At 45.0% G+C, this 14,402-nt stretch overlaps 1 protein-coding gene and 1 long non-coding RNA gene across 4 annotated transcripts in view; one reads left to right on the plus strand and one right to left on the minus strand.

The window, feature by feature from the left end:
- Positions 1-14,402, plus strand: part of CCR6 (C-C motif chemokine receptor 6) — a 28,269-nt gene that overhangs the window by 10,281 nt on the left and 3,586 nt on the right. The window contains exon 1 of one of the 3 annotated variants that reach the window (XM_055269587.2): positions 876-1,060. The exons of the other annotated variants lie outside the window; for them this stretch is intronic. The gene's annotated coding sequence lies outside the window, so the exon portion shown is untranslated. Of the gene's footprint in view, positions 1-875; positions 1,061-14,402 lie in introns of those variants that run through there. 3 annotated transcript variants of the gene reach the window in all.
- Positions 4,141-9,156, minus strand: LOC129476718 (uncharacterized). Its single transcript, XR_008655066.2, has 4 exons — positions 9,100-9,156; positions 7,293-7,418; positions 4,981-5,127; positions 4,141-4,477 (listed from the first exon to the last, which is right to left on the minus strand). It is a non-coding gene; the product is annotated as an uncharacterized lncRNA (long non-coding RNA).

The following is a 14,402-nucleotide window of genomic DNA, read 5'->3' on the forward strand; positions in this document are numbered from 1 at the left end:
TGGGGTGGGGAGGCACGGTGCACTGGGAGGTGGAGAAAGTGTGAGTGTCCATCAGGCTGGCTGAGAATTGATCACGAACCTGTTGTCTGTAAAACTTTTGTTATTTCCTGAGATGTGGTTCACAGCAACCCAGGTGTGAACAACCTTATGATTCTAGGGTTCTTTTCTATTTTTTAATCACTTGCATCTAAGAATAAATTTCTGAGTGACTTGTTGTCAGCTGCTTCCCTTGATATGTCTAATGACAGGGCAGTGACCCCCATTGTCACCCAGAGATTATGTCTCTGTGCCACATGAAGATGAGGTGCCTGCTTTTGATTGAGGGGCTCCTGTGTTGCTCTCAAAGTATCTGGTAATAATAGCTGATATGCACGGAGAACCACCTCTCCTTCAGGCACTGCTCCTCGGCTTCCGTGGATGGGCATGGCTATTTCTCGGAACCCTCTCAGGTCAGAGCTGTCATGGTCTCTCTTCAAAAGAGGAAACCGAGGCTTGCCGGGGCTCAGTGGCCCTTCTGTGGCTGCACAGCTTTCGGGGTGGGGCCAGGACTGACTGACTCCACACGAAAGTGCTCCCGACCCAGCTCTTTAACTCACACGGCCTCTTCCAAACATTCCAAATCTTCCCAGTCGGCTTGCAGAGACTCCTTGCTCCCAGGGGATAACCAGGTAAAGGAGTATGAACGTTTGGGTACAAACTCCTTGCTGCAAATGGAAAACCACGCAAAGGCTGTCTTTCTCTGGGGAGCTACAATGCCTCCCTTTTTCTTCTCACTTTACCATTGGTTGGACTTTGATTCCAGGGATCCTACGAGTACTCAATACCCTACAGGATATACGTGGTTAACCATTTGCATTTGGGCAAATAGGCGTTACTTTTCAATAGGAAGTGGCAATCCAGAACTTGCTTTTGGGCAATTCTAGTAGCTCACAGCTTTTTTCTTAATGACCGCTAGAAGCTGCATCTTATTGACAGATGGTCATCACATTGGTGACCTGGAGTCATCAGATTGTGGGGCCCGGAGCGAGGTTGAAGGGAGTGGATCAGAGCACTGCCGCAGGTGAGCACGCCAAGGCCCCTGAAACTTTTCTTTCAAAAATGTAACTTCTTTGATCCCCTAGTCTGACAGGAATGGGACTGTTTTTACTCATTAATTTTCCAGAATGCTGGTATATTGACCATGTTTATGCTTAGCGACACAGACTTCCTTTCTTGAAAGCATTGACTTTATGGTTTTAGGAAGCCCACTTTTCCCCTAAGTGTATAGTAAGGGATTTCATACTCGCTCCCTGCACTGGAGCTTGGGTGATGGTCTGGATACTTGCTCCTCATACAGGATCCTCAGGGCATCAGTCTGGAGAAGAATGTGATGCTTTATTTGATCAAATACACTAAAAGATTTTGGAAAACAAAAAAATTACGCTAAGAAATATTTTGGAGGCAGTAAGTCATTTATGCAATGAAGGCTGATGAGTGGGCATCCCGGACAGCCTAAGATCAAGCAGGAAGGAGCTTGTGAGGGTGATTAAGAGAAATTGACGAGGTGGAAATTTCAACAAGTCTCAGCTGCAAAGCTCTCATGAGGGCTGCCAATGCCACTGTGATTATGAAGGCAGTATCTTATGACCAGAAAATAATACACAATGATATGAAAGGGAGCCAAGCTAGGTGCAGTGGCTCACACCTGTAATCCCAGCACTTTGGGAGACCGAGCTGGGTGGATCACCTGAGGTCAGGAGTTTGAGACCAGCCTGGCCAACATGGTGAAATCCTGTCTCTACTAAAAATACAAAAATTAGCCAGGCATTGTGGCATGTGCCTGTAATCCCATCTACTTGGGAGGCTGAGGCAGGAGAATCACTGGAACTTGGGAGGCGGAGGTTGCAGTGAGCTGAGATCACACCACTGCACTCCAGCCGGAGATCAGCTGCAAAGTCCACTTAGCAGCAGGACATAGATATTGTAGAGATCAGCTTTATAAAGAAAAACAAAAATGCAAGGCCATAACTAAAGCTATTCTTTAAATGGCTAAAGATGTAATTTCTGCAAATAAAACAGAAAACATAAAAGCAAACTTCCAAAGAAATTAAAGGAACTGAAAAAAAAAAAAAAACCAACCAACAGAAGCTTAATAAACAAATCACCAGGGGAAAACAAAAAAAAATCAAACCTCCTGGTCTCCTCCTTAGCCACTCTCGTTCAAAAGCAGAAGGAAGCCAGCCTAGAGTTTCAGCTCCACTGATGCTTATCTAAAAAAGTATAAAATGTGGTGGGCCCATGATTCAAATAAACTTAGAGAACATAAATGTATTGAACACCTACCATTATAATATGCAAAACTCTGATATCAATAAGATGTTTTAAAATAAATATATTATTTAAGATCTTGTGGGAATTCTATAGCATTTCACTAAGACCTGCTGGTGGCAAGGTGAATTAGAACGGTGAGTAAGAGACAGTAATGGAAGTCTCACCAGTCCTCACAGTCCTAGATGAACTACAGGCTCGCTATCTGTCAAATGGGTATGATGTCTACCTTAAAGGGTTTTGTGAGGTTAAAAGAGATAAACAGCTGTAAACCAGTGATTCTAATGCCCAGCAGCTAACTAGAACTGAATTTACAGCATATGCGCACACACACACACACAAACACATATACACATATGCATGCATATATACATACACACGTCCATATGTATACACACAGTTGTACACATACTGCACACACGTATGTATACATGCAGGCACCAATATACACCCATGCACACACATGCAAATACACACATACCCATGTATACACACATGTGCACACCTATATACACACATGCACACACATGCATATACACATACATGATATAAACAGGTGTATATATGCAGGCATATGCACACTGCACACATGCACACATACATATACACATAAACACACACATACACCCACATATGCACACATACACAGATACTCTTATTTAGTTCTTGCTCCTTGTTTTGCAGGGCCAATACTATTTATGAAAGTAAGCACAAATTTAAAACTGTCTGACAACTTAATTTTAACACATTGTTAAGCTAGTTATTAAATGTTTTTAAATTACAAGTTAACACAGTTTTTATTACCAGTAATATTTTCATAACTATTACTAGTGTTTTCCCCATATTGAATTTCCTTGGGCAGAGTCTGTCCTTGGCCAAAGGGATGAACAATGGCAGTTGGTCTGTTGCTTGGTCCCCCCAACCCCTGCTCCTCTTGGGGAGACCCCCCCACAGCTCTCAGTGGCCTTCTCTCTCTTTGCTACCACCACAGAGCCAGCCAGTATTGATCTCCCTGAGAGTGTGTGCTGTGGCTACCCACCTCTTCTGGGGCCACTTGCCTGTGATTAGAGGACTCCCAATGCCCTCAAAGTCCAAAAACATGGTTTTCTCTAAGGTAGAGGCACCGTGGAAGGCTGGGGGGAGATGAGTGTGGCTGTGTTTGGAGAACTGAACACGGCCTTAAATCCTATAGTGGGGGCAGCCCCTCCCTTTTTCTTCTGGTTCTGCTTTTTAGCAGAATGTATAATTAGGTGTTCTTTTCATTTCTAAATGAATTAACCACTTAATTATTACTTTGTGAGATACTCTATTGCATATTGTACCTAATAAAAGTTGTACTAAGAAGCCACATTACTTTATTGCAATAAAAATTTCAAAAAATTGAGCATTTTAAATGCTATGTAAGAAATATTATTCTGGAATTAAGTTTTTCTTAAAGTAACACTTTTAAAAATGTGTGATAACGAGATCTTTGATGTGTTACAATTGAAATTCAGAGGCTAAGTTATTACTTACCATGTGCATATATTTAATCTTCATGAGATCCTAGTACATTTGCATTTCATTTAAAAGAGTAGGGTGGTGGCTTGTAGTCCCAGCTCCTCTAGAGGCTGAGATGGTAGGATAGCTTGAGGCCAGGAGTTCAAGGCTGCAGTGTGCTCTTATCGTGCCTGTGAATGGCCACTGCACTATAGCCTGGGCAACAGAGCAAGACCCCATCTCTAAAAAAAGGTAGTTTATTTATGTGATTTCAAGCCTAAAATACAAAATACATACTGAAGTATAGCTTATCATTATTTGCCTCTAAGTAAGGGAAGAAAAAGCCATTAACAATATCTTTTAATACAAGTTTATTTCCAAGTCTAACATATGTCCATAAAGAGAAGAGAATCGATCAGATGTGAGGTCTGCACAACTTTTGTTTCATGCAATTGCTAGGGGAATGGAGGCACTTCAAGTCAGAGGCTGGTGTGGGGACCAGCACACTGTCTAAACATTCCTCCTGTGTTTGCCTTGGTGGCACCCCTTGCCACATTCTCTGGGTCAGGCAATGCCAGCCCTGGGGGGCCTGTGAGCTGCTGCAGTCAGGTGGTGGGTGCATGTAGCCATCTTCTTGTCTTCCCTCTGTTGTTGCCTCACACAGGGATTGGCCCCTAGGAGCCGCTCAGACCTGTCTTTGGATGAATGAATGGAGAGTCCTCTAGGTCAGTAATATTCTCTGGCTGTGTCCCCATCCAAATCTCATCTTGAATTGCAGTTCCCATAATCCCTACGTGTGGTGGGAGGGACCAGGTGGAAATAATTGAATCATGGGGCGGTATCCTGTTCTCATGATAGTGAGTGAGTTTTCATGGGATCTGATGGTTTTACAGGGGGCTTCCCCGTTTGCTGGGCACTCATTCTTCTCCTTCCTGCCATCATGTGGAGAAGGATGTGTTTGCTTCCCCTTCTGACATGATTGTCAGTTTCCTGAGGCCTCCCCGGCCATGCTGAACTGAGTCAATTAAACCTCTTTCCTTTATAAATTACTCAGTCTCAAGTATGTCTTTATTAGCAGTGTGAGAATGGACTAATACAGTCAACTTATTGATTATATGGTTTATATAATCATACATGTATAATTATATAGATTATATAGTCAGATTATATGATTTATATCATCATATAAACTACCTTTTTTAAAGAGATGAGGTCTTGCTACGTTGCCCAGGCTGGAGTGCCGTGGCCAGTCACAGACATGATAATCACACACTGCAGCTTGGAACTCCTGGCCTCAAAAATTTCCCAAAGTGTTTCCAAAGAACAGGAGCTGAAAAAGTTCTGTGAGTGAGAAGGTTTGGGAAATAGTGAGTTATTCCGGCAGGGCTCTGAAGGGCCATGGATAAACAAGCTCTAATAGGAATAAACTAGGGAAGGATGTAGTTAGCATCTTATTAACGTCTTAATATACTAGCCACAGAGAAATCATTTCCCACCCCTGTCTGTCTCCCTCCCTTCTTTCTACCCAGAGCATCTCTTAGAACTCACTTTTAAATGCTGGATGCATGAATTCCCTAAGAAGCAACAGTTCCTAAATTGAAGTATGCATTAGAATAATACAGAGATTGTGTTAATGCAAGGATTTGAATCTTCAAAGCAGACATCCATAGGATCTATAGCTCTTACCTAATGTCAAACTTTACTAATGCTTCAATAACAAAAACACTAGGCAGAGAGATGCATCCCATGTTGGCTGGGCTGTTCTTGAACTCCTGGCCTCAAGTGATCCACCCACCTCAGCCTCCCAAGGTTCTGGGATTACAGGTGTGAGCCACTGCGCCCTGCTGTTCTGCGCTTTTAGATAGGGGTTCCCAGGCTTCTTTCCACTAGTAAGTACTATTTGCATGTTTGCAAGGAGATCTGGTCCTCGCCATATCCAGTCATGGGCAGAGTTCAGTTCTTTGTGACTGTAGGACTGAGGTCCTCATATTCACGCTAGCTGTCAGCAGAGGGCCTTTTTAGCTTCTCAGGGCAACCACATAGCTCGGCTTGTGGTCCCCTCTTCTGTCTGCAACTCCAGCAACAATACATTGAGTCTCTCACCTCTGAATCTTTTCTTCTCCCATCTCCAGGGAGAAGGACTCTTCACCTCTAGGGACTCGTGATTGCAGTGGGTCCAACTAGACAATCCAGCATGATGTCTGCTTACCTCCAGGCCCTTAGATCTGTAACTTCATTGCATATGCAAAATCCCTTTTGCTGTGTAAGGCAACACATGCACAGGTTCTGGTGCCTGTGTCAGGGCCTGGGCATGGGGCCATGATTCTGCTAAGCACAAGCGTGACATGGAGCCGTGATTCTGCCGACAAGTGCTGTCCCCTGTGTCAGGTGCCTCCGTACTCTGTATCTATTATTGGGTTGGAAAGCCTTAGTGACCAGGGTGGTGAGTACCCAGAGTTGAGCAGAGCTGGCTGGCTTTCCAGCTGGCTGGACGTCTGCACCTACATAGTACTGATTTACCAGCCTCTTGGTGAGCTTACTAGCAAATAAAATTCTTAAGATTTTTGCTGTTGCTGCACTTTCATTTTATATCTGTGTAGTTGCTTATTTATTTTTGCATTTTTATTTTTTATTTTTGAGAAGGAGTCTTCCTCTGTCACCCAGGCTGGAGTGCAGTGGCACAATCTGAGCTGTCTGCAAGCTGTGTCTCCCAGGTTCAAGTGATTCTCTTGCTTCAGCCTCTCGAGTAGCTGGGATTACAGACATGTGCCACCAAACCCAGCTAATTTTTTAATATTTTTGGTAGGGACAAGGTTTCACCATGTTGGCCATGCTGGTCTCAAACTCCTGACCTCAAGTGGTCCGCCTGCCTTGGCCTCCCAAAGTGCTGAGATTACAGGTGTGAGCCAGTGCACCCGGCCTGCTTATTTAAATCTACGTGGAGAAGTTTCTATTTTCCCTGCTGAATTTTACAACATTAGATTTACCCATTGCTTGATTCTGTCCAGAATATTTGTGCATTGATTCTGTCATCCAATATATTAATTATCTTTTTAGGCTTCTTGACATCTTCAGACCTAATGAACTTGCCTTCTCTCTTTTTGCCCCTCTCATCAATAGAAGCAATGGGCAGGACACAGCTGAAGGCCAAAATCAGTGCAATGTCAATAGGGCCTTGTGCCAGCCTGCCAGCAAAGTGGTATCACAGAGCCAATTGTCCAGACACCTAGCAAGCCACCTAATGGTACTTGCACCTAGATTGTGGTTCCTCTTCTTGATTGCTTATAAGTTTCAGATTTTATCGTAAGCGTTCAATGTCTGTAACACCTCCCTGATCTGCAGTTTAGTGACTGTGACCACCAAGGCTTGGAAATCAGTGTGACAAGACTGAGTGTTACCAAACCCATGCTGACCCCCAAGGGCTCACCACCTCCATCCCAGACGCTGCTGCATTTGCTTCATAATGCCCTCAACACCCTGCTGAGAACCAACCCCCAACATTTTACCTCATTCGGAGGCATTTATCTTCTTTCTCTCTGCAAATGGGTTTTGAGCTTCCTTACACCAGCGCTGTGCTCCTGGACTTCACAGGCACCATTCGCTGGAGTCAGGCAACTTCACCGCAACATTCTCTGAATATTTTTGAAATGATTTTTTTTAAAAAAGAGTAGAGAGGTGCAAAACAGGAATCAAGAAATTCTGCTTTCTCTTGTTTTCAGAACATGTGATAAAGCTCAGTCAACGAGACATGCCTTCCTGGTGAAGGAGATACTCAGGGGATGAGACATGATGAGTCTCTCATTTGGTGTCATGCTGTAGTGTGCCCGCCCTGCAGGGTACCCCGGGTCCTGTGAGAGGCTAACATTCAGGTGGGGGGTGACAATGAGTTACTGAGACAGCAACAATCGACACTTTACTTGAGGCAGCTGAATATTGGAAAAGAAGCCTCTTAACTGCAAAACCAAATTGAGTCAAATGACATTTCTAAAGTGTGTCATTAGATGACTTTTTCTTAGAGCCCCTGAAGCTCCTCCTCCAGAGAACAGTATGTCCTACAGAAGCTCTAGAAGTATTCCTCTGCCCACTTGTTTGGGAAATATCTAAATTCCAAAGACAAGAGAATTACACTTCAAGAATCAGTTGAGCTGAATGTATTTTACGTGTGATTTAATGACATCAAAGTGAGATCTGGTGAGAATGGTGCTCACAGGGACCACGTGTGAGATAGGAAGTGGCTGAACCTCAAAGAGCATGACATGTGTTGCAGGTAGCCGCTTTGCAAGGGTGGGTTCACTGGTTCACCAAGAACTGGACACAGGACTCAGCACATTTCCCTGCATCTCTCCTCCGCCACTGGTAGATAACAGGGTATCTTGTTCTCGGTTCTTTAAAGAAGGGACAGAAATATCTACTAAAAAAACTTCTTAATGTCTTCACCATCAACATTTTCTTAATAGAAAATCTGCAGCCTGTTTCTCCAAGGAGCTGGTGACTGCTGCCTGAGATTTGAGATGATAGAGCAAGTTGTGAACGGGATTCTTTACACGTTGAGGTGACACCCATGCCAATCTGTCACCAAAACAGTTTCCTTAAAACAATTCACACAATTTTTCCTGTGAAAACAGTGGCTTGGAGAAGGCCGAATCATTTTCGATGACCATGGTTGGCATACAAGTGAACCTGACAACCATCTTTTTATTGAGAATCCTGACTCTTAACCACAGTAACATTAAATTTGTCATTTTCTAGAATTGTACATTGTTTATACCTAGCAGGTGCATAACACCATCCTAAGAGACATGGAATTTATAAATTTTGGTTCATTGACTTATTCGGACATGAGAATAAATGAAAGGAAATTAAAGTGTTAAAGTAGTGTCTTATGAACAGGACGGAGTAGGCCAGCTTCTCATATCTCGGCCGGGAATTTCCTGCCCTGTGGCCTGTGTATCTGGCTCCCTCTGGGCCACTTTCTCTCAGGGACCCCACCCTCTGGGCCCCCCTCCCTCTGGGACTCCTCCCTCTGGGACCCCTCCCTCTGGGACCACCCTTCCTCTGACCCCCTCCCTCTGGGACCTCTCCCTCTAGGACCCCCCTTCCCTCTGGACCCCCTCCCTTTGGGACCCCTCCTTCTGGGACCCCCATCCCTCTGGACCCCCTCTCTCTGGGCCCCCTCCCGACTCCTTCTGCTGACAGGGATCCATCACACAGGCTTCCCAATGCTGGCCTTCTACTCACCAAGAGTTACTCACTTTTTGGGGTGCATCTCATGATGATTGCTAGCATGGAACTGTTTCGTAATTATTTGTTTACCTGGCAGCCTTTTGAAGCTCAAGTATGTTTGAGTCATTGCTGTACTTCAGTGCCTCTCCTCAGTAGACAGTTCACAAACATTTGTTGAACTGAGTTAAACTTAAATTCAGAAAATACTGTGTGTCACGGTGCCGTTAAACAAATATTTACCTTAAATGGGGGCCCCGTTGGGCATTGAGTGCATGGCGTGCTGGGCCATCCCTCCCTTTTTGGCCCGTGCTGCCCTTCCCATCGTCATCAACTCAGCCTCCACGTGATGGGGAGGTCACTCCCTCCCATCCTGTCCCAGCCCCACTCACCTGGGAACCTGTGCCGCTGACCCCACCTTGGCCTGGCATCCGTCCAACCCTACAGCGACTGCTCCCCACAGCCCCTGCTCCCTTGTTCTCCAGAGCCGTGCCCCTGCTGCAGGTCTCCCCCTCGCTGTCCCCAAGCCCCTGCCTTCCACCCACACTGCCCACTCCTTCCCACCGTCCCCGCCTCTGTCCTTATAGAGTCCTCAAAAGCTCTTCTTGCCCCAGAACCTCCCATAACCCCTCAGTGCTCAGCAGCAGATCCTTGCTTTGACTGTTTATGGTGCTAAGTGTCTGTTCCAACACATTTGCATGGAAGAGTACGTAGGTACTTTTAAATTAACTATATTGAGGCTAATTTATATGCAATAAATGTCACCGATTGAAGGGTACAATTCAACAGGTCTTGACAAGGACACACAGCCATATGCCACCCCCACAATCAGGATAGAGGACATTTCTGCCACCACAAAAGCCCCTTGTGTCGCCCAACCCCAGCCAATCCCTTCTTCCCGTCCTGATGACAATCCCTGATTTCATTCCTGCCACTGTTATTTTGCCTTTTCTAGAAATTTTAGGGATGGAATGATGCAGTGCATGGTCTCTTCTGTCTGGATTTGTTACCGAGCGAAGGTTTTGAGTCACCCCCGTTGGAGCATGCATTAGTCGCCTGTTCCTTTTCATGGCTGAGTAGTATATTCTATTGTATGGATACACTTCAACTTGGTTATCTGCTCACCAGTTGACAGACATTTGGGTCTTTTTCAGTTTGGGACGGTTAAGAATAAACCTGCTGGGAATGTTCCAGTGTTAATCTTCCCATGTCTCTTGGGTAGACGTGTAGGAGTCGGTTGCAGGTTCTTATGGTGGATGCATGTTCAGCTGTGCAAGAAAGGACTCCACTGTCTCCTTAGAGTGGCTGTGTGATCTTGCAGTCCCACCAACACAGTGTGAGAGCCCCAGATGCACCATGTCCTCTCCCAGCTTCCTGCCCCATTTAATCTTAGTCCTTCCAGTGGGATCTCTCTCTCTCTCTCTCCCTGTGTGTGTGTGTGTGTGTGTGTGTGTGTGTGTGTGTGTGTGTGTTTTGGATGGAGTCTCTCTCTGTCACCCAGGCTGGACTGCAGTGGTGTAATCTCAGCTCACTGCAACCTCCGCCTCCCGGGTTCAAGTGATTCTCCTGCCTCAGCCTCCCGAGTAGCTGGGATTACAGGTGCGCACCATCACGCCTGGCTAATTTTTGTATTTTTAGTAAAGACGGGGTTTCACCATGTTGGCCAGGCTGGTCTCGAACTCCTGGACTTAAGTGGTTCATCCTCCCAAATTGCTGGGATTACAGGCCTGAGCCACTGCGCCCAGCCTTCATTGTGGTTTTAATTTGCATTTTCCTCATGATTAATGGCATTGAGCATCTTTTTTGTGTGTGTATTTGCCATCCATGTATTTTCTTTGGTAAATTGCCTGTTCACATTTCCCCCTGTTTCTTATTGAATTGTTTATGTTTTTGATAGGGAGTTGTAAAAATTATTTGTATATTCTGGATATAACCTATTATCAGGTATAAGCTTTAAAATACTTTTTTCTATTCAATATATATATGTTTCATTTTCTTGAGTGTCTTTCAAAGAGCAGAAGTTTTACATTTTGTACAATCAAGTACAATTTATCAATTTTTTTAAAGTTCATTCTTTTTGCAATTTATATAAGAAGCTTCTTTTTCCAGGGTCACAAAGACTTTCTCCCATTTTTCCTTCTAGATGTTTTATGCCTTAGCTCTCACATTTAGATTTATAACTCATTTGAGTTACCTTTTGCAAATGGTGTGAGGTAAGCAGTAAGGATCAACTTTTTGTTCATGTCATTCCGGGACCATTTATTGAAGACTGTTCTTTTCCCATTGAGTTACCTTGGCACCTAAGTTAAAAATCAGTCCGCTATCTATGTGTGGGTCTATGTCTGGACTCTGTTCTGTTCCACCGATTTATGTAACTGTCTTTTCAGAAATCCAACACCATCACGGTTAGTGTAGCTTCCTTGTCAGCTCTGAGATTGCGTAGTGTGAGTCCTCCAATTTTTTTTATCTTTTTCAGAATTGTTTTGGCTATTTTAATTTCCTTGAATTTCTATATAAATTTTGGAACTGGCTTGTCAATTTCTCAAAAAAAAAACCCTACCATAATTTTGATTTAGTTTATGTTGTATCTACAGATCGATTTGGGGAGAAATTATATCTTGAAATTGAATCATTGATAAATTTGAACATGAAATGAGTCATTAAAAATTGAACATGATAAATTTCTCCATTAATTTAGGTCTTATTTAATTTTTCCCAACAATGTTTTGTAGTTTTTAGCATATAAATCTCACATAAATTTTGTTAGAGCTATCCATAAGTATTTTACATTTTATGATACAATTATATATATAATTGCTGATACTATTATATATGATATATGTGTGTGTGTATATATATATATATATATATATATATAGTTTTAACATCCAAAAGGTAATTCCAATTGGTGTATTTTATTTTACATATTGTATATTTCACCTCCCATGCCCTCCACCCCTGCCATGCTCTGCAGCTTAGAAAGAGTATGTATCATTTCTCACTGTATTTGTTCTCCTCCTGCCAGGAACCATAATCTCGTGATGCCTAGTGCCAAGGTCTGAAAATTGTTGTTACATTTTGTAGGTTTTTCTAGTTGTTTAATGCAGCAGGGTGCCTTTGGTCTCTGTTAGTCCGCGGTGGCTGGAAGCTGAAGTTCAGCAGTGGTGTTCTGATTGCTGTGCTTCTTCTGATTGATACGATTACCTCTTCACATGCTTTTGCAGCACAGGGGTCTATACTATGCTTCTTCTGCATACTCTAAAGCACTCAACTGTATACCTGCTGGGATTACAAAAGTGCAGAGGTGACTCCATGCCTTCCTCCAGCTTTTTAGGCCCAAAGCAGTGACTGAGGGGCAGTGAAGAACTGATCTCTGATTTGTGACTCCAGGCATCAGGGAAGGAATGGGGTGGAGTAAATAATGAAATGAGAATCAAAATTATGTAAGAAATAGGTCTGGAAAATAATTCAGGGTGAACTTTGTGCTACATGGGCTTCCTCTCCAAAAGGTCAGCATCCACATGGACTCGTAAGTGAGGACTGATATGGCACCTTGTGGAGGGCGAGGAGGGGAGCTCCACTTTCTCTGCCTGTGCACCTGGGGCTGCACTTCCCTAGCTGCTCCTCCCTGGCATGGCCAGGCCTACGTGGTGCGAGAGCAGGGAAAAGAGGAGGAAGATGGGCGATGGGCTGGGAAGCGCATCCAACGTTAATATCAGAGCATTTCAGGCCATGGATTTTACTGGGGGGCGTCCAGGGCGTGTTAATAAACAGGATGACGGACAATGCTGGAAAGGAGGAGTGAGCCTGAGAATAGCGAAGAGTTTTTCTTTCTTTTTAAGTTTGCTTCAAATGGTGGAATTCAAAGCCCTTCGTCTTCAGGCCCTCCACAACTGCTTCAGCTCTTCCTGGTCTCCTGCTAAACTTCTTCAGCCTGGACCCATGCACGGCCACTGCTGGCGTTCCCGGCACATGGCATACTCCATATGGACCCATGCACCACCACTGTTGGCATTCCCGGCACATCGTATACTCCGTATGGACCCATGAACCGCCACTGCTGGCATTCCCAGCACATGGCATACTCCATATGGACCCATGCACCGCCACTGCTGGCATTCCCAGCACATGGCATACTCCATATGGACCCATGCACCACCACTGTTGGCATTCCCAGCACATGGCATACTCCATATGGACCCATGCACCGCCACTGCTGGCATTCCCAGCATATGGCATACTCCATATGGACCCATGCACTGCCACTGCTGGCATTCCCAGCACATGGCATACTCCATATGGACCCATGCACCGCCACTCTTGGCATTTCCAGCACATTGTATACTCCATATGGACCCATGCACCACCACTGTTGGCATTCCCGGCACATCGTATACTCCATATGGACCCATGCACCGCCACTGCTGGCGTTCCCAGCACATGGCATACTCCATATGGACCCATGCACCGCCACTGCTGGCGTTCCCAGCACATGGCATACTCCATATGGACCCATGCACCGCCACTGCTGGCATTCCCAGCACATGGCATACTCCATATGGACTCATGCACCGCCACTGCTGGCATTCCCAGCACATGGCATACTCCATATGGACCCATGCACCGCCACTCTTGGCATTTCCAGCACATTGTATACTCCATATGGACCCATGCACCACCACTGTTGGCATTCCCGGCACATCGTATACTCCATATGGACCCATGCACCGCCACTGCTGGCGTTCCCAGCACATGGCATACTCCATATGGACCCATGCACCGCCACTGCTGGCGTTCCCAGCACATGGCATACTCCATATGGACCCATGCACCGCCACTGCTGGCATTCCCAGCACATGGCATACTCCATATGGACTCATGCACCGCCACTGCTGGCATTCCCAGCACGTCGTATACTCCATTGTTTCCTAACAATCCAGTTGATTCGGCCAGGCTGGTTGCTCAGCTGTTTCACAAACATACAGGGCTCATGACTCAGCACTGCTCTTCAGCCTGAGATGAGCCAGTCACCTGAAGGAGATGGCCGTTCTCTATCAATCATTGGCCCATAGCCTTGCCATTCTCCAAGGACCCTGATCAGAGCCTCCTCCTCCAGGAAGTCTTTCCTAACTGTGCCAGCCTCCACCTTTCCTCTGGCACTTAGATTTCTGATGATTAGGATGCCTCTGCCACAGCAGATTCATGCTTGTGACCTGGAATGTCTACTGGAAAGGTCTGCGGCTGTGGAGAAGCAGGTGCATTCCTCTCCAGCGCCTTCCCAGGCTGGAGCAGCTTGTTCAGTGTGTCTTGAGAATGGCACTCATAGTCAAACTTTAAATTCTACTGGAGATTCTCACATGCCCACAGGGGTGAACATCACTGACATATATTGCGAA

The sequence above is a fragment of the Symphalangus syndactylus genome, chromosome 2 (assembly GCF_028878055.3).
Source record: "Symphalangus syndactylus isolate Jambi chromosome 2, NHGRI_mSymSyn1-v2.1_pri, whole genome shotgun sequence".
Classification (NCBI taxonomy): Eukaryota; Metazoa; Chordata; class Mammalia; order Primates; family Hylobatidae; genus Symphalangus; species Symphalangus syndactylus.